The sequence below is a fragment of the Phyllobates terribilis genome, unplaced genomic scaffold (assembly GCF_046119375.1).
Source record: "Phyllobates terribilis strain yellow unplaced genomic scaffold, ASM4611937v1 Scaffold_11__3_contigs__length_659146591, whole genome shotgun sequence".
Classification (NCBI taxonomy): domain Eukaryota; kingdom Metazoa; phylum Chordata; class Amphibia; order Anura; family Dendrobatidae; genus Phyllobates; species Phyllobates terribilis.
In genome coordinates, this window is record NW_027362771.1 from 367,398,036 (window position 1) to 367,420,033 (window position 21,998).

Below are 21,998 nucleotides of genomic sequence, written 5' to 3' on the forward strand. Positions count from 1 at the left end.
GGGCCACGGACCGGGTCACTACCACTGTGACTATCCCAATACAGGACCGACCCGGCTACCGAGTACCCCACGGCCCAGGGGGCGCGTCATACTTGGCGTCACGAACAGGATGAACCAACCTGTTAACCAGGTCTTGTGTGTCACAAAGACTGTGTACAACTGTATAAACCGCAGCCATTACTGTAGCATATGTGGAGTTAATGATATGTGGGGTGTCCCATCATGGGCGGAGCCTCAAAAATGGTGCCAAAATAGGCCCCTCCCACTTGCATAGACTGTAAAAGAGTTGTCTGTCACTCAGGCTGAAAGGTGCCAGCCTTCCCCTTTGCATCAGACTGAGGGGGGAGATTGTCACCTCCCCCTGCAGAGGGCTGTGTAATCCCATCCATCCAGCCGCTGCAGCCCTGTGCTGTGTGATCCCAGCTGCTGCAGCTCTGTGAATACAACACAAGTGTGAGAAGCTGTGCAGCAAGAGTGCGGATGTACAGTGACCAGCAGAGCAGTCTCATTGACCGGCTGTGCAAGGAGTGATGACATAAGCATCCGGAGTGGTGAGTCCTACCCCGGCAAGGGTGAACTAAGGGGGAAGAAAGATGCCCAACTTAGGTGAAGCTTCAACAGCAGGGGCTGCCGCAGCCCCCATAATGCCACTGTCTATGCCATATATCCCAGGAGCAGCCTGGTTACCACAATACTCAGGGGAGTCGCATACCCTTAGCGATTTCAACGAGAGACTGCGTAGCCTGTTTGACGTTTATCCCTTGGCCGAAGGGCAGAAGGTCAGCATTCTAATTGGTCAGTTAACTGGTGTCGCTGACCCTGGCCACCCACAAGCAGCTTCTGCGCTGGCTGCAGCTAAGTACCCTGGAGACAGGGTCACTTACACCCATCACCATGGAGAACATGGGTGGTACACAATACATGTGTGTAGAGAGGAGGAGAGTGCACCCCTGCTATCGGAGGCTGATGACCAGGCTGGGCCATCCAGTGGTGGACAGGTGTTTCCCCGGAGGGAGCACCATTACTGAACTAAACAGAGTTGAAAAATCTGAAACTGTATATAGTTACCTGGAAGGGTATCAGTACAATTCATGTGTGAAAAGTTTTTGTTCATTTTGTGTGGACCCAGTTAAAAAAAGGACATTGTGGTTAAGGACAATGATTAACCTGCAAACTTTAATTGTAAAAAGTTAGCACTTCTTAAGGTGCTTCTTTTTTTTTTATAGACCACTGAACAAAATCCCGTTTGGCATGACCGAAGACGTGGTCCAATGAGTGGATCAGATATGCCCTGCAGCCACGCCCAGGGCCTACGTTGGGGGTTTGTTGTGGACGGGTCCCCCCACTTTGCACTTACACCAGTGAGATGGACACCCTGATAAGGATCTCACTACGGCCTACTGAACTTGTTTGATAAAATGTTATTTAAAATGATCTTATATTGAATTATATACTAAGTAGTTATGTGTAACGTTTAAGAGAAAGTGCCTCCCATAAAGGGAAGAAAAAGTTTTACTGTCTTCTATGTGGATGCATCCGAAAAGTTTTTACATGTCTTACAAACCTTTCTATTCTGTTCCAGCCCGCGGACGTGCTGTGTTTAACAAGGGGGGTATGTGGCGCCCCTGCGGGTCCAGTTGCCACAGAGGTGTGGTACCCCACTCCCAGGTAAGGAAGGAACACTACCCGGGACCGACACATACATCCAGCTCTACACCACTCCAGACCAGCAGATGGGGCAAGATGCACTTGGTCACGGCTGAGTCCTGTCCCTGGCTGAAGGGGGGGGGGGACCAAAGGAGAGGGAACCATGTAATGGGTGTGGATGGAGGAAGCAGCAAAGAGGAGCACCCTAGAAGAGGGTATAAGAAGAAGGGGAACCTTCTAGAAGGAGTTCAGTACAGTCAGGGCTGTAAGCCCAGGAGGGAGGTCCTGCTAGTGACAATTCCAGACAGGAGGGGGCCCACAGTAAGGGGCCCAGAAGAAGGAAGAAGAGACAGAGGGGGTCTCAGGGGCACGGGAGCGCGGACTCTCTCCGTGGGGACCCGCATCCACCCGACCGCCGTCGAGTAGAGGGACCAGGCCGCAGAAGGGGACCGGCCACAGACTAGTGGAGAACAACCAGGCTCAGCTAGCCAACCGGAGGCCGCAGCATTTTCAAGGTGTTGCAGTCGAAATCCACAATTACAACCCCCAAAAAGGTGGCCACATAGGGTCCAGGGGACTGAGAGTAAGTCGCCCGACAAGGCCCGAGGCCACTCGGCTTGGGACACTGATTGTGAGGTGCAGGGCAGGAGGGCGAGAGCCAGAGCAGGGAGACGGCCAGAGAGGCACAGAAGAAGGGGATCCTGACTAAGTGTACCTGAACTGCCTGGGAGTTGGCTGCATCCCTTCATTGGAGAACACAGGATGACGTGGGGGGTTATAACCGGCTGCAGCGGTAACCTGGAACTGCCTAAGAACTGTGAGTAAAGCCTGAAGACTGCACCCCAGTGTCCTTGATTTATTGCTGCATCACCGGGCCTGCACTACAATGTCCCTGCCAACAACATCTACCTCATCAAGTCCTATGTACTGCCCTGGGGCTTAGCTCTGCCCGTGGAGACCTGCACTATCTCTGCTGTGTCACCAACAGCCCCAGTGGATCTGCACCGCAGCGGCGGCCCCCTATAGCCGCATACCACGGGTGGCGTCACAAACTTTATTCCCCTTTTCTTTATTCCCAAATTGACTTTCCCAATTCACTTTATTATATTGACCGCCCTGGGCCACGGACCGGGTCACTGCCACCATGACTACCCCAATACAGGACCGGCCCGGCTACCGAATACCCCACGGCCCAGGGGGCGCGTCACTGGCATGCAGAGTGAGGCCTGCAGCGCTGAGGGTGAGATATCGGCAGCACCAAAACAGACAAAAAGAGGCGGAGGGGTGACCAGATGGAGGAGGCGGGAAACTGTTCCACAAAGCACAGACACTTGGGAATTTCTCCGTCATAGAGTTAGGTGTTCCCCAGTCTGGGACTTTTTAAAGAGAGCTCTGAGAGTAACAAAATAGCCATTTGCAACCTGTGCCATGCCAAGATCAGCAGGGGCTTGACCACTAAGAACCTAACAACCACCAGCATGATCAGGCACATAATCTAAGCACCCGACTTGGTGGGCCGAATGCCTGGGTCCATGATTGGTGCCAGTGGGTGACATCACTGCTTTTTTCCCTGTGCTAGGTGCATGCCAATCCCCAGTCCATGACATTGGTGCAGATGCCTTCCACCTTGCACCTGTCCTTGCACATTCTGAGGCACCTTCATCAGTCACTTCCAAATCCTTGTCCCAGCACAGGGTTCAGCTGTCCCTACCCCAGGCCTTGGAATGAAAAAAAAAGTTCCCAGCCACCCACCCAAACGCTAAATGGGCACATTTTCAGGCTACTTGCCATGGAAATGTTGCCATTTAGGCTGGTAGACACGGAGGATTTCCACTGACTCATGGCGGCAGCCGTGAGTAGGTACTCGGTCCCCAGCCACCACTTTTTCTCCTGCTGTGGCATCTCTGCCTTGTACCAGCATGTGTCCAGAAACATCACCCATGCCCTTACCAACGCACTTACTAGTATTGTCTACTTAATGACTTACAAGTGAACAAGCGCTTAAGGCCAGGAATGCTACATTTCCCTGATGGCACACTGAGTGAACATTGTGGAGGCTGGTGCCGAGTTACACCCTGGCATGTGCTCCCGATGCCGAGAATTGCTGGCCCTATTTCTATCGGAGTTTTCTCCACGTCCTACATCAGTTCCAGCACCCCCTTTGGCTCCTCCTCATCCTCAATCTCTGATGTACTATTTAAGAGGACATCGTCCACATCAGCTGGAAGCTCTGCAGCAGTACCTCAGGAAAGCGTCAACAGACTCTGCTGAAGCTAATTTGTCTAGGAGACAAACCGCACACCGTGGCAGAGTTACTTAAAGGAATAACAGACCAGGCAGATCTGTGTTTTTTGCCGCTGACATAACCAGAAAAAAAAACCTTTCTAAAATTATTCTTTATTATATATTGTATTAAAAGTTTATACAAAGTCACAACACACAAATACATTAAACTGTTAGGCAGCTAAAATACTAGGGGACTCAAAAATACTGAAAGGTCCCTAGTAGGAGACTTATTCTTGCCCATGCCTGCCAGCTGAGGTTGGAACCCTAATGTGGGTCAAAATGGCGCCCCCGATCCACGTTGGCTGACCCTATAGGTCCTTGAAAGTCCCTATATCCTCAATTAGTTATGAGCAGAGGGATATGTATATGTGTAACTCGTGGTGTCTCCTCACCCAATCTCACCCAGACACTTGTTGAATTGGTGTCAGGTAACAAGGTCAGAAAGGTGATTTAGAAAAAGGAAAAAAAACTATCTGAGGCCTAAGTCCAACCCTATAGTTGCCCCTACCTGTCAGCGGAGGTTGGCACCCCTGCTCCTCGTCGACTAGTCCTATAATTCCTTATAAGGCCCTTAATAGAAAGGAAAGGGAACCAGTCAGACAGGACAGAAAAAAGGGGGTGAATGTTATTAATGGCCCCACATTATCATTGACAGCTCAGATATCAACAAAGACAAGAAAATACAAGATACACAAGTCGCACTACATTGGAGGTATCTAAATATTCGGGACTCCTTTCTGTCCTCCATTTACAAATAAATACATAATGATTATTGCAGCTCAAAAAGGACAAAGGGTATCAAATTTCCCCTCTAATATATGTGCATGCAATGACACTTCAATAAGTGTATAATATAGAAAAGGTGACACTTATCTTAGTTAGCAGAAACAGTTAGTTTTCCCCCTTTCTCATTGTAGAGGTTCATCAGGGGTGGCACAGAAAGTCACCTAGTTGCTCCAATGTGCACCCAAGTGCACAGCAAGTGACACAGTGGAACGCTGCGTGCACTCCGCCTGTGGCACGTGGATCATACATAGAAGGGAGGAAGTGACCTCACTTCCTACCGGAGCATCGTGAATGTTAAAACGCAAAACCCTGTCTTGCTGTTTGCGTCAGCAGAAATTACCTATGTACCTTGCCCGGAAGTGACGCGATCCTCTGCGTACTGGAGCACAGATCGAGTTCCACATCAGTCTTCCTGGCTTGACACTGTGGGCGTTACATGTCTCCCCATCCAGAGGTGATGTAGTCCATAGTGTACAGGAAGCATTAAAGTGTAGATACAGGGGTATATAACACACCTTTAACATATAAAATGAAGGATCCTATAGGATCATTATTAGCAATCCTATCTTTCTTATTGTCAATCTATGTTTTTCCATAATAATCATTGGGACAGAAACTAGATAGTTTCTTTAGGGTTTCAAGCCATCCTATTTTTATATTTTATATTGGCTAGATTTTTATATGCTCAGAGTAATATACAAGTAAAAAATGACCAAAGGGTTGGTGATTAAATGAAACTAATAAAACTTAGATGTTTGTTTAATCTCTTAGGAGACACTGTGTCAAGCCAATAAGTCAATCTGGCCTCCTGCTGTAGGATTTTTCTATCCCAGTCGCCCAAACGCACAGAGCGGGGAACAACCTCTAGTACCGCAAACGAGATAGACCTAAGATCACCGTTGTGTATTTGCGTGACATGGTGAGCCAGAGGCGTGTCCCTGAAGTTTCTGATGTTGCCCAAATGCTCGCTTATTTGGATCCTTAATTGTCTCTTTGTTTTCCCTACATAGTTGATGGGACATGAGCATGTGTACAAATAGATGACCCCAGTAGTTCTACAACTAGCAAAGCTACTCATGTTGTAGGTCCTCCCTGTGGAAGCGCTTGTAAACGTTTTTGATGTTCCAATAATGCCCCCAAAAAATCAGATGGTATCGGCCCCTTAAAAAACGGTAACAACAAGATAATTATAGAGGACAAAGAAAAGGCTGAGATTTTAAACAGGCACTTTTCATCCATGTTCACCAACAAAACGTCCATTTCAGGGATCTTTCAAAAGGGCAAAAATCAAAGTTCACCAAATAATAAATATAGATTAACTCAAAAAGAAGTACGCCTGCGTCTGAGAAAATTAAACATTGATAAATCCCCAGTCCAGATGGTATTCATCCATGGATACTGAGGGAATTAAGCTCAGTAATTGACAAACCGCTGTATCTCATATTCTTAGACTATCTGGTAACAGGGGTAGTGCCATAGGATTGGAGGATAGCCGATGTGGTACCGATATTTAAGAAAGATAAAAAGGTGGATACAGGTAACTACCGTCCGATAAGTCTGACATCAGTAGTGTGCAAAGTTTTTGAGGGCATCGTAAGAGAGAAAAACAGGTTGTGTCTAAGCAACATCTTGGGGTTCCATGAGGAGGTAAGTGCAAATCTGGATGTTGGTAATGTGGGTGATGTGATTTATCTGGACTTTGCAAAGGCATTTGATACTGTACCACATATCAGCCTTATACTGAAGCTACAGAAGCAAGGACTTGGGGGATCTATATGCAGATGGGTAAGGAATTGGCTAAATGATAAGAAACAAAGAGTCGTCATAAATGGTACGTTCTCTAAATGGGATATAGTCAGCAGTGGGGTGCCGCAGGGATCTGAGCTAGGACCGATTCTTTTTAACCTCTTTATTAATGACCTTGGGGATGGGATTGAGAGTAAAGTGTCGGTTTTTGCTGATGACACCAAACTATGTAGGATATTAAAATCTGATCTTGACATTACAATATTCGAGAACGGTCTGGGTAAGATGACTGTATGGGCAAACACTTGGCAGATGAGGTTTAATGTAGATAAATGTAGAGTAATGCACGTAGGACGGAGTAATCCTGTTGCTGCATACAGATTAAATAGGAGTATACTTGGGACTACAGAACAGGAGAAAGACTTGGATATTCTGGTTACAAGTAAGCTGAGCAGCAGTACTCAATGTCAAGCAGCAGCCGCAAAACAAACAAGATTTTAGGATGTATAAGAACAGAAATAAAATCTGGCAATCCCAATGTACTGTTACCCCTTTATAAATCACTGGTGAGGTCAAATCGGGAATATGGGATCCAGTTTTGGACTCCACATTTTCAAAAGGATATTCAAACGTTAGTCAGTTCAAAGGCGGGCAACCAGATTATTACTAGGGATGGAAGGCCTCTCATATGATGAGAGGTTGAAAAAATTGAGTCTGTTTAGCTTAGAAAAACGACGCCTCAGAGATCTCATTTACATGTATAAATATATTAGTATACACAAATCGGCCTTATACATACTCAAAAAGAGAGGAACATTACTGACAAACTGGACAGTGCCAGAATCAGCATAAGTATACCAACTCCAGGAACATGGTCAAAAAGGAGGAACGAGGGAGCTTAAATGGTAGAAAACAATGAACAATTTTATTACATCAAATAATTTAACACCATATAATAAATAGTGTAAGCTCCCTCGTTCCTCCTTTATGACCATGTATAAATATATGTGTGGTCAGTAGAAAGGACTAGCACATGACTCATTCCTTCCAAAGACTATACTAAGGACCAGGGGGCACTCATTACAGGTGGAAGAATGGCAGACACTATAACAGCTTTCAAAAAATGGCTGGACAATTTCCTTGATACACATAACATTGTGGGTTACAGTTAAATTAGACAAAATATTACACCTATAAGGCTATGTGCTCACGATGCTGAAATGCTCTGGATGTTTCCTGAGCATTTCTGCATCTCCCTGGCAGAAAAAAATGCCAGGGACATGCGGATGAGAAGCGTTCTTCACATGCATTTCCACATGCGGGTTGACCAGCGCTTTCCAAGCGATTTTAGCATCACTTGGAAAGTGCTTGACAACTTGGTCACACTATATAAATCCATGCAAAAGGCATGGATTTATATAGTGTGACCTGAGAGAATGTATAAAAATAAATCTATACTTACCCTCCGATGGCCCCCGCAGTCTTGCTTCACTCGGTGCTCACTGCCGGCAGCTCGCGGTACACTGCACTGAAGGACCTGACGACGTCAGCATCGCGTGACCCGTCACATGACTATGACGTCAGCGCAGGTCCTTCAGTCCATCGTGATCTGCTGGCATGGGAGGAGGAGCGCAGCGGGGGCCGTCAGAAGGTAAGTATCATATATATTTTTTATTTCATTCTTTTTTTCACAGTTTCTATGGTACCCGGGTCCGGAGGAGAGTCTCCTCTCCTCTAGACCGCACATTGGAACGTGTGGATTGCGCATCTACATATACAGTGATGCGTAATCCATGCGTTCTAATGCAAGTCAATGGTGGCGAAAACGCAGCACTTCCGCAAAATAATTGGTAGTGCTGCGCTTTTTTCCGCAATGATAATATGCAGCGGAAATTTCCGCAGCATTTGCACAGCACATGCGGATTATCATTGGGGAACATGGCAGGCCTTCTACCATGCATTTTTTAAGCGTTTCTGCAGCGTTTTTGCCGCTGCGGAAACGCTTAAAAAATGCATCGTGGGCACACAGCCTAATAGTACATTTAATACGATAATAGTAATTACATAACTAGTATCATATTTAGGTTTGATCCAAGGTACTAGGACTGATCGCCTTTTCTCAGGGTCAAGAAGGAAATTTTCCCTGTGATGCAAATTGGCTGAATGTGTCCTGGGGTTTTGGCCTTCTTCTGGATCAACAGCTTTAGGCCTAGTAATTTTAGTAATACCATTATTAGAATCACAAGAGTAATACAAAATATAAACCTAATTAAAACATTATAAACAGGTTAATTTTTAATTGTAATAATACAGTAATAATAAAAATGGTAATAATACATTTGAGAGGCCTAGTCCCAGTAAGTTAGTATGTTAGTGTAGGGAGTACAATTGGGAGAGAAAGGTTGAACTGGATGGACATAGGTCTTTATTCAACCTACGTTACTATACTATATATTGACAGAAGCTGCAGAAACCGCATCTAAATGTGCCAACCACACCTCTGTCAAGTCACGTCCCCATCGACCTCAAGGCGTCCTAGTGGCTGTGAACAAGGTGATCCTTGAGTGATTTTCCTCGCCTAAACGTGACTGATGGTGTAGATGGAATACAGTTGCTAATATCCGGATTGGCTTTCAAGATCCCCTAATGGCGTCTTAGAATATTTATCACCTGGTCCACATGGTCATCATACATCCCTATGATCAGGGTAAGTGATTCAGTACTTTGTTTGGGTTTAGGTATCAGTAGAGTTGTCCTATCTTCTTTGCGTGCTTGATGAAAAACTGTGTCTATGACCATCTGCGGGTTTCCTTTTCTCTAAATCTCCTTTTGAGCTGTTTTTTGCTGTTGGTTTCCTGTATATTGATGTACCAAGGGAGCTATCCTCGCCCTTTGTCACAAAGACATCCAAGAAGGGAAGTTTATCCTTCTTGATCTCGAATGTGAAGGAGAGGCTAATGTCATTAGAATTAAGATGTGACACGAAGGATTCGAATGATGTCTTTGCAACTGCCCAAATCACAAAGACATTGTCGATGTATCTGCCCCAATAGATGATTTGGGGACCTCAGACTGTCTCTTCATCCCTGAACACTACTGTGTCCTCCCACCAGCCCAGAAATAGATTGGCATATGTGGGGGCGCCGGGGCTCCTCATTGCCATGCCCCTGAGCTGGTGGTAATATTTGCCATGAAATTTCAGTAGTTCAAGGATGAATCTATTATGTGGTTTTAAATGCAGACCTCTGGTGTTGAGGTAGTATTCCAAAGCTTTTTTCCACGACCTATGTGGTATGCTGCTGTACAGCACCTTGTAGACAAGTATAGCTTACTTGTGTACAACCATACCCTCTAATTTGTTTATTAGGTCCATAGTATCCCATAAATGTGAGGGCGAAGCTGTAACATAGGGAAGCAGTATCTGGTCCAAACAAACAGTGGAATTCTGACAAAGGGCATCAATCCAGGACACTATTGGGTGCCCTTTGATGGGGTTTATTCTTTTCATTACCTAAAAAAAGAGACGGTCTGGGGTCCCCAAGAAATCATCTATTGGGGCAGATACATCGACTATGTCTTTGAGATTTGGACAGGTAGAGAGACATCGTTCGAATCCTTTGTATCACATCTTAATTCTAATGACATTGGCCTCTCCTTCACATTCGAGATCGGGAGGGATAAACTTCCCTTCTTGGATGTCTTGTGACAAAGGGCAAGTATGGTTCCCTTGGTACATCAATATACAGGAAACCAACAGCAACAAATATCTTGTTGCATTGGGAGAGCCACCACCCGACTAATTTGAAACGAGGCATCCAGAAGGATCAGTTCTGTAGATGACGCAGAAATAGTTCAAGTTTGAGGGACATCTGTGGTGAGAGTAGAGATCTCAAAATGAGATTTAGAGAAAGGGGATACCCGCAGACGGTCATAGACACAGCTTATCATCAAGCACACAAAGAGAATAGGACAACTTTACTAATACCTAAACCCAAACAAAATACTGAATCAATTACCCGAATCATAGGGACGTATGATGACCATGTGGACCAGGTGATGAATATTCTCAGACGTCATTAGGGGATCTTGAAAGCCAATTCGGATATTAGCAACTGTATTCCAACTACACCATCAGTCACGTTTAGGCAAGGAAAATCACTCAAAGATCAGCTTGTTCACAGTCGCTATGTCGCCCTGAGGCCAACGGGGACGTGGCTTGACAGAGGCTAGGTTGGCACCTATAGATGCTGTTCCTGCAGCTTCTGCAGATATATTGGAACAGCGAAAACCTTTACAAGCGCTTTCACAGGGAGGACCTACAACATGAGGATGTTTGCTAATTGTAGAACTGCTAGGGTCGTCTATTTGTGCACATGCTCATGTCCCCTCAACTATGTAGGGAAAACAAAGAGACAATTAAGGATCTGAATAAGCGAGCATTTGGGCGACATCAGAAACTGCAGGGACACGCATCTGGCTCGCCATGTCACGCAAATACACGATGGTGATGCTAGGTCTATCTCGTTTATGGTACTAGAGGTTGTCCCCCCCCCTCTGTGCATTTGGGCGACTGGGATGGAAAACAATCCTACAGCGGGAGGCCAGATGGACTTACTGTCTTGAAACAGTATCTCCTAAGGCAGGGTTGGGCAATTAATTTTCCCGAGGGGAGGGCCAAACAAATAGGCTGAAATTAATTCTGCTCAATATTAATATTAACATATTAATTTTAAATATTATATTATTAATGATTATATTCATATTAATTGTCACTTAATATTGAGTAGAATTAAGTATGCTGACATCCCGCTATATACAGTTTGAGCGCCACACAGCCTCCCCTATGTTCAGCAAAAGAGCCTCCCCCAATGTCCAGCATGAGTCTCCCCCAATGTCCAGCATGAGAGCCTCCCCCAATGTCCAGCATGAAAGTCTCCCCCAATGTCCAGCATGACAGCCTCCCCCAATGTCCAGCATGAGAGCCTCCCCTTATGTCCAGCCAAACATTCCAAACACATAAAGACCACCACATACTCACCTCGTTCCTATTAGCCCGGCGCTCTTCCTCTGCTCCTGTCTGCGACGCACTGAAATTACGTCATCGCGTCACCTGTTTCTCATGCTGATTGGTGGAAGAGGGGGGGCGGCCCCACCTCCACCATTGCATTCACTGCGGACAGAGATTCACCGCGGTTGGAGACATTGAAGTGTCATTGCATGCACATATATTAGAGGGGACATTTGATCCCTTTTGTCCTTTTGGAGCTGCAATAATCATTATGTATTTATTTGTAAATGGAGGACAGAAAGGAGTCCCGAATATTTAGATACCTCAATGTAGCATGACTTGTGTATCTTGTATTCTCATTTCTTTGTTGATATCTGAGCTGTCAATGATAAATGTGGGACCATTAATAACACTGCCCCCAACCTTTTTCTGTCCTGTCTGGTTCCCTTTTCCTTTCTGTTAAGGGCCTTATAGGGAATTATAGGACTAGCCGACGAGGAGCCGGGGCGCCAATAAAAATTAGGGTGCCAACCTCTGCTGACAGATAGGGGCAAATATAAGGTTGGATTTAGGCCTCAGATAGTTTTCTTTCCTTTTTCTAAATCACCTGTCTGACCTTGTTACCTGACACCAATTCAACAAGTGTTTGGGTGAGATTGTGTGAGGTGACACCACGAGATACTTGTATACATATCGCTTTGCTCATATCTAATTGAGGATATAGGGACTTTCAGGGACCTATAGGGTCAGCCTACGTGGAGCGGGGGCGCCATTTCGACCACACGTTAGGGTGCCAACCTCAGCTAGCAGGCAGGGGCAAGAATAGGTTTCCTGCTAGGGACCTTTCAGTGTTTTTGAGTCCTCTGGTATTTTAGTTACCTAACAGTTTCATGCCTGTGTGTGCTGTGTCTTTGTATAAATTTTTAATATAATATATAATAAAGAATAATTTTAGAGAGGTGTTTTTTTTCTGGTTTCAGGCACTGACTAAGGACCCCTTAATTTATCTGTTTTGGTTTTCTGTTTTTGCCGCTGAACCTCCAACCAGGCATGGTCATGTGTGATAATGTGGGTAACTTGGTGGCGGCTGTGAAGCTTGGCAAGCTCATACACATACCATGCTTGACACATGTGCTCAACTTGGTAGTTCAGCATTTTCTGAAAACCTGCCCAGATGTGCTAAAGCTTCTGCTCAAGATATGCCGCATCAGCGCCCATTCACACAAGTCAGCTACAGCTGCTGCTGCTCTGGCAGTGCTGCAGCAGTGCACTCAAGTGCCAGCTCACTGACTGGTGTGCGACATGGCAACACACTGGAACTCCACACTGCACATGCTGGGTAGGCTTTGTGAGCATCAGAGGCCAGTTGTGGATATCAGCTCCAACACGCCTGTCGGTATTCTGGTCAGCCTCCGCACATAATAACTTAAGAGTGGGCATGGATGTCTGACATTTGTGTAGTTCTCCAAGACTTTGAGGACTCCACAAAGATGATGAGCGACGATGACGCCCATCATCTGTGCAATGATCCCGCTTCTGTGACTATTTAAACAGTGGCTGGTGACAAACATGAAGCTTTGCAAGCGGACCAGGTGGAAATGGAGAAAGACATGAGACCGAGAGATAATACCCAGCCTCATCTCATCTGCTGAGCACGGATTGGCTAACAATGAGGAGGTGGAGGCTGAGGAGGAGGAACAGGAGCTGGCGTAAAAGACGGTAGTACCCACACAAGCTTCATCCCATCTCTCCGACGTGGATGGCCTGAGGATGTGAATGAAGAGGCAGACAGGGAGATGGAGAGTCGTCATCATAGTGGAGACTGGGAATTGTTGGTTGTTGGGAGCTTGCCACTTATGGCCGACTTTATGTACTGCTGCCTTTCCCTAGACCCTAGCGTTACATTCATCTTGTCAAAAAAAAGAGTACTGGTTGTTCACCAAGCTAGACACAAGCTAAGAGAAGAACTTTGCATCTCTTCTTCCTGAGAGGTTTTCTAAAATTGTGCTATACCAGAAGGCCATTGTGGAAAATTTGTTGAAAAAATTCCCATCAGACAATGCTAGGAGCAGGGAGCAAGCTTCATTGCACAACCATTGAGGAGAAGTGAGAAAGACACCCACCAAGTACAGCAGAGGCAGGGGTACACTGTCAAAGGGCTGGGCCAATTTCATGACACCCTCCCAGCATTCTTGCCCTTTTTGACAAGGAGGGAAAAGTTTTAAAAGATGGTCAAGCAATACCTGGCTGACCAAAACAAAGTACTCCCTAATTGCTCTGCGACATTCAGCTATTTGGTCTCAAAGCTGGATACTTGGCATGAGCTGTCCCTCTATGTCTTTGGAGGTGCTGTGCTGCCTTGCCGCTAGCCTCTTGTCTGAGCGGATTTTTAATGCTGCCGGGGGGGAAGTCATAACAGACAGGCGCTTTCGCATGTCAACAGAAAGTTCTGACAGGCTCACTCTGATAACAATGAACAAAGCATGGCTTAGACCCGACTTTTACACACTACCAGATCATAGCAGCACATGAAGTGTTTTAATGTTTTATATGAATAAGGCCCGCCAGTTGTTGTCTTCTAGGGTCTATGGAGGACCCTACTTATATTTTTTTCCTTGCTTTGCACTTTGTGCAAAGCCTTTATGAGTATAGGAGTACCACAACTACACTTTGTTCACAAAATTTCAATAAGGCTCTACAGTTGGTGCCTTCAATGGTGTATGGATGACCCTGCATGTAATTTTTGGCAGCATTTGCACTTAGTTCATAGCCTTTATGAGTCTAGGAGTACCACTACATGACAATTTGAACAGAATATGTATGAGGCCCTCCTTTATGTCTAATACAGGGTGTATCAAAGTCCCTCTAAGTGCCTAATTTCTTGCTTCCTTTAGAAATTACACTGAAATTTTCTATTTTTTTTAATAATTCCATTTTGGAACCTTAAATAATATTTTTTTAAGCCTTTTTAAATTTAGCCTTATATACAAGTCATTATACAAGAAAAAGTGTTTCTTAACATTTTTTCCTGTAAACTGCAATTTCCCGTCGATTTGGAATGTTTAATTGTCAGTCCTTAAAGTGGAGTAAGGTTATGTGCCCATGATGCAGATTTGAAGCAGAAATTTCCTGAGCATTTCTGCATCTCCTTGGCAGAAAAAAAGCATGCGGATTTTACATGCGTTTTTTCAGCGTTTTCAAGCGTTTTTACATGCGTTTATGCTTGCGCTTTTTTCAAGCGGTTTTCCAAGCGATTTTGAGCATCACTTGGAAAAGGGCTTGACAAGTTGGTCACACAATATAAATCCATGCAACTGGCATGGATTTATATTGTGCGACCAACTTATGAGGAGATTTCTGCTTCAAATGGTGCATCTAGTGTAAATAAAAAGAATTAAAAAGTAAAAAGAAAAAAAAAACCTTATTCTCACCTCTCTGGCAGCCCCCGGTCTCTGGGCGGCGATCCTCTCTCCTCGGCGGCCCGCGGTGTACTGGCAGGACATGCGGTGACGTCATTTAGTCAGCTGATGGTCACACGAAATCGTGCCCAAATTGGTTGTGCTTCGGATTTTTCCGCAATGATAATTTGGGAAACATGGCAGACATCTTAACAAGCGATTTTAATGAGTTAAATCTGCATCGTGGGCACACAGCCTAAAAGCGTGACAGCATTGTTCTCGGCAGCAATCTGGGAGTCAGACATGTTTCCAGGGGTCTTCCTTCCATTCAGCACTTTTTCACTGCCCCTCAGACCTCCTTGTAGGGTCTGCTGGAAAAATGCTCAAATTTTCTATTAACTTCCATTATACTCGTTACTCGAAACGAGCATGAATGTATTAGGAATTGCTCGGTCCGAATAATGAGCATTTTAGTGCTCGCACATCTCTAGTTCTAATCTTGACTGAACTTGTGACACTGACTTTTGTGACACTTTTTTTGCTCTGAAATCCTCCTGACTCTGACCCCAGCTAGCCTGACTTCTGATTTCACTGAACACCTAGCTGACCTTGGCTGTAACCCTGACTAAATTGGACCCTGTAGTAAGTGCAGATCCCTTTATGGTAGTTAAAGTGTGAAGGCTGGGGTTCCTCTGGGCTCTGTTAACTGGAATGGCTTGAGCCAAGTCTGTGCGAGGTAGCCTTTTTGGCAGACAGTTTCTGACAGACTTTAGATACAGTATATGAACAAAAGAATTTAGAAACACCCCTTAGTATTTCTAAACATTAAGTCATGCAGTCTGCCGCTACAGACATTTGTGAAAGAATGGGTTATAATAAAGAGCTCACTGAATACAAGCATGGTCCTGTAATAGGATGACACCATTTTAACAAGTCATTTCATGAAATTTCTTCCCTAAAATATATTTCACAATAAACTTTGAGTCATATTATTGAAAAGTTAATACAAAAGATTTGAATCAATTGGTGTGTTATACCCCTACATGAAATGTGCAGTGCAGATTATCTGCAACTATCACCGGGTATCCCAAACCACCATGGAAAAGGGTTCAGTACCAGAGAAACTCAATTCATATAAAAATAAAGTACTCAAGAACCAATATATAAAATGTAGAATATTTTATGAAATACAAAGAATCAACAAACTAAAACACATAACATTAAAAGTTACAGTGGGAAACCACAAGATGGCAGCAAAAGCCTATAATAGTGAAAGCAAGAGAAGGGAAGTAAAGTTTGTAGTGTAGCAGGGAACATAAGTCAAGGGAAGAAACCTAGTTTCTAATATAGACATACAGGACAATCCGTTGTCCTTGCACAAAAGTATAAACTAAACAATCAAAAAAGGATCATACATTACCTATTACTGGGCAGTGTTACTAGCCCCTATACACGTTTCGGAATAAGCCTTCTTCTGGGGGTGGTATCACACCAGTAAGATCAGGTATTTAAACTCTTAGATGACCAATCATCACAAGGAACACATAGTAAGCATAAAATCAGACCAGTCAAATCGCTCAGTGCAATCCACGATGTGTAAACATGGCCGGAGCTACATATGTAAATCTTTAAAATGGTGACTACTTGGTTTGGGGAGGATCTTCAGACAACAGGCTTACTAATGGGAGTATATAAACATCTAGGTGGCCAATCAGCAAAGAGAAGGGGCATGTTTCAAAATGAGCACACATTGATGATCATTCCTCCGTATTTGCACATCAAGGAGAAGTTCAGAGGCTTTTAACGGATCACCATCAGGTAATGTGCATGTTGCGCTGCCGCACGGAAAAGGGGCGCATCCCACGAATGCGTCAAGGCCAGCGGCACTACCACGGGACCCAGGCCCCGCTCACGCCAGCACGTGAGCACAGGCCTGGTCACGTGATCGGATACCCCCATCCCTGGACGATAATACTACAATAAATAATAATAATAATACACATGTATATAAAAATATATGATAAGAAAGTGAATAAACATTGCACATATATGTCCACATGTAGAAGCAATGCACATACACATACAGTACAGAACAAAAGTTTGGACACAACTCATTTAAAATTTTTTCTGTATTTTCACAACTATGAAAATTGTACATTCACACTGACGGCACCAAGACTATGAATTAACACATGTGGAATTGTATACTTAACAAAAAAGTGTGAAACAACTGAAAATATGGCTTTGCACACTCTTGGCATTCTCTTGATGAGCTTCAAGAGGCAGTCACCGGAAATGGTCTTCCAACAATCTTGAAGGGGTTCCCAGAGATGCTTAGCACTTGTTGGCCCTTTTGACTTCACTCTGCGGTCCAGCTCACCCCAAACCATCTCGATTGGGTTCAGGTCTGGTGACTATGGAGGCCAGATCATCTGGCGTAGCACCCCATCACTCTCCTTCTTGGTCAAATAGCCCTTACACAGCCTGGAGTTGTGTTTGGGGTCATTGTCATGTTGAAAAATAAATGATGGTCCAACGAAACGCAAACCGGATGGAATAGCATGCCGCTGCAAGATGCTGTGGTAGCTATGCTGGTTCAGTATGCCTTCAATTTTGAATAAATCCCCAACAGTGTCACCAGTAAAGCACCCCCACACCATCAAACCTCCTCCTCCATGCTTCACGGTGGGAACCAGGCATGTAGAGTCCATCCATTCACCTTTTCAGCGTCGCACAAAGACACGGTGGTTGGAACCAAAGATCTCAAATTTGGACTCATCAGACCAAAGCACAGATTTCCACTGGTCTAATGTCCATTTCTTGTGTTCTTTAGCCCATCCGGTTTGCGTTTAGTTGGACCATCATTTATTTTTCAACAGGACAATAACCCCAAACACACCTCTAGGCAGTGTATGGGCTATTTGACCAAGAAGGAGAGTGATGGGGTGCTACACCAGATGACCTGGCCTCCACAGTCACCAGACCTGAACCCAATCAAGATGGTTTGGGGTGAGCTGGACCGCAGAGTGAAGTCAAAAGGGCCAACAAGTGCTAAGCATCTCTGGGAACCCCTTCAAGATTGTTGGAAGACCATTTCTTGAAGCTCATCAAGAGAATGCCAAGAGTGTGCAAAGCAGTCATCAAAGCAAAAGGTGGCTACTTTGAAGAACCTAGAATATAAGACATATTTTCAGTTGTTTCACACTTTTTTTTTTGAGTATATAATTCCACATGTGTTAATTCATAGTTTTGATGCCTTCAGTGTGAATGTACAATTTTCAAATTCATGAAAATACAGAAAAATCTTTAAATGAGAAGGTGTGTCCAAACTTTTGGTCTGTACTGTAAATCTCATCTAATGTACACAGGCATAATCACATTTGGAAATTAATGGATTGGTACACTGCTGTGTTAAATGCTATTAAAATAAGGTCAGTCTTACTTCTGCCAGACATAGCCCACAATTCATCAATGCCTGTCTGCCTGTTTTTTGTTCTAGTTTTGTGCCTTTTTTTTTCTTTGATCTCATTTTATATGTGCTCACCTGTTTTGTTTTGTTTTTGTAGCTAGAGTCTAGCAATTCCAGATGTTTTAGCCTGATTCATCAATTGCGACTTTTTAAAAAGTTGAAAAATTAGGTGCATCTTCACTTCAGTTTGGTGCAATCTTTGCAACTTTTGGTGCCGAAAGTCGTAAATACAGCTGAAGACAGCAGCAAAGCCTATTTTTAACTTTGCACCAAATTAATGAATCACATTCTCCATTTCAATGCAACTAATACCACAAGCCAAAAAAAGAAAGTGCCTTTTCAAAAAAATCGCAAATGATTAATCGCCCCATTAGATATTCTATGCTTTTTATTTATTTATTTATTTATTTATTTAAGTCCTTTTATTATGCTCACAGGTCCGGACCGATGGGCATCTCTGGTCTTGATCCGACGTCTCCTCTCTTACAATCACAGTCTTCCTTCCCTGCTTCATAAGGATGACGTGTCCTACTTCATCCACATGGTGTCCCCCACTGTGCTCCAGCGTAGGTGCACGTCTCTCTGCCCTGTCGAGTGCAGAGCAAAGTACTGTAGTGCACATGCACTGGAAAAGGCCAAAGAGCACAGATAACCTCTAGGTAAAGCCGGCATATGCGCACTACAGTGCTTTGCTCTTCCCTCGGCAGGGAAGAGAGAAGGGCTCCTGTGCAGGAGCGCGATGGATGACACTGTGTGGATGACATAGGGCACGTCATCCACATGAAGCAGTTAGGACGGAGACTGAAGGAAGAGAGGAGGCACCGGATCAAGACCAGTGACACCCATTAAACTGGATCGAGCTGTCTAAGTATAATAAAAGGTCTGTCTTGTGCCTTGCATAGGGGATTGGAGACATACTTACAGCATACTAGAATGCTGTAAAAGAGGGCTTAAAGGTGCAGGCCATAATTTATATTGGGAAAACTTGATGACTGGTTCCCTTTAATGTCAGAACAAAAATTGTGCATCAGGAGCTTAATGAAATGAGTTTTAATAGCTGAGCAGCCGCATGCAAACTTTACATCATCAAACACAAGGCCAAAATTGGTTACTGCCTCCAAGCCAAACATCCCTGACCAAGATAAAATGAATTTGGGTGACCCCTGAATAAATTACAAGGAAATGTTCCAATATTTCCTCCAGGGAATAACTGGTTAATTGATAATCTGTAAGTATGGAAAATCTTCACTTACCAAACCAAGGTTTAGAAGCTTGGAAACAATCTTGTCAAAGACTCCTTTGTCATTCTCTTCATACAGTATATTCTCATAGTAATCTTCAGAACAATATCTTCTGCGGTGAGAGGAGCTCCATCTAACTGGATGTCATTTCTGGAGAGCTGCACTTAATGTCTCCTTCATTGATGCTGAGTGCTTAAACTTAAAGCCCCCATTGACTCAATCAGGCATTCATTTCCATTCATAAAATAGTAACCTAAATAGAGAAAAATCTATGTGCTATTAAATTGGTTATTAGGGATAGCCATGAAAAGAAATTAATCTACAGTATGATTTATAATAAGAGAAGTTTCATTAGCTTATTCTATCTTTCCAACTAAAATTAATCTTATTTAACCTCTTAACGACATGTGCCATACATGTACGGCACATGGCGTGTCTTTCCCTTTGGCGCGGGCTCCGGAACTGAGCCCGCACCTTTCCGGGGAAATGACAGCTGAACTGATCAGCAGTCATGTGCCCCTAGCAGCCACGGGTGGAATCGCCATCCACCCAGGCTGTTACCATGTTAAATGCAGCTGTTAATCCCTGACAGTGGCATTTAACATGGCCGCGGCGGAAGGACGTCACTGGTCCCACCCATTAGCGTCCGTATCACATGATCGCGGGTCGCCGATGGGTTGGCATGACAACCCAGGGTCTGCAGGAGACTCCTGCTGTAGTCATTGCCAGGATGCTATGAGCGCTGCCTAGGAGTCAGCGCTCATAGCCAGTGAGCATTTCTGCTACACACAGGCGATCTGATGCAATCAGAACAAGCAATCAGAACGTCATAGCTTCTAGTCTCCCATGGAGACTATAGAAGGCAGTAAAAAATGTTTTTAAAAAGTTTAAAAAAATAAAAAAATATATAAAAGTTTAAATTACCCCCTTTCGCCCCATTCAAAATAAACAATAAAAAAAAATCAAATACCCACATTTAGTATAGCCGCGTTCAGAATCGCCCGATCTATCAATATAAAAAACAATTAATCTGATTGGGAAACTGCGTAATGAGAAGAAAAATCAAAACACCAGAATTAAGTTTTTTGGTCGCTGTAACATTGCAATAAAAATACAATACTGGGCGATCAAAACATGTTATCTACCCCAAAATGGTATCAGTAAAAACGTCAGCTCGGTGCGCAAAAAATAAGCCCTCATCTGGCCCCAGATCCCGAAAAATGGAGACGCTACGGGTCTCAGAAAATTGTGCCATTTTTTTTTTTTTTTTTTAAACAATGTGTTTATTGAATTTTGCACAAAAATCAGAACATACAATCTATAGGGCCAACAGATGCCCAAAACTGTATCCCAACCTCTGGGCTTACAAAATGTACAAAATGAACAGTATAGAGATAAAATAAAAGGAAAATACATATTCATAAAAGAAAACAAAAGAAAAAAGAATGGATTAATTACATTAATTTCCCCATATATTAGATGGTTGTGAGAAATAATTTATATCCGTAAGTGCTGTGAGTGTCGCATGGCTCATATTTACACTATTGCAAGATCGGAGGTGCAAGGTAGGGAGAGGGGCCCAGAATTGTCCCGCGCGTCACCCAAACTCAGAACGGCACACAAAATATCCCACTTCCTCAACGTTCCCCATGTATAGACAATGGGCTGTTTAACCAAGGTTCCCATATTTTATCAGTTTTCTTCTTTGCCTTGAGTGTGTGAGCCAGAGCCCTTTCATATTGACAGTTCGTGTTCAGTCTGGTCACTATCTCCCCCACCGTAGGGATGCCCACTCCTTTCCATTTAGCCGCGATAGCTGATCTAACTGAGATCAGAATATGTTACAAAATTCCTCTAATTTCCCAGGGGACATCCATTAATCCTATAAGAAGTATTCCCATACTAGGTGTTATCTCTAGGTGAGTCCCCAGTACATCCCATATCAAACTATCCAATGCCCCCCATAGTGATTGAAGTTTTGGACAAAACCACCACATGTGGCCCAACGAGCCTTCCCCATTGCATCCTCTCCAACATAAAGATGATGATTCTGACCCGAAGTGTACCATCTGTGTCGGGTAGTAGTACCATCTCATGTGCGTCTTTTTAAGCTGCTCTAGGTGGTTTAAACACGACAAAACTCGCTGGACCTCATCCAAACCATCCCGCCAGTCCTGAGGGTCCGTCGAAATTCTTAGATCCCGTTCCCAACGAGTCATATACGTCAATTTATCGTCCAGATCTGGGTCGTTTAGAGCCCTATAAAGTATAGAAACCCCCTTAGAACCTGTCTTAGAGTGGAGAAAGTAACCCATAGCTCTTTTATCCTTAGGTAGAATAAAAAAAGGGGGATGTCTGTGTAGAGTGGAGTAAATGCCTTATTTGCAAATACTGGTAAAACAAGGTCCGTAGGTCCG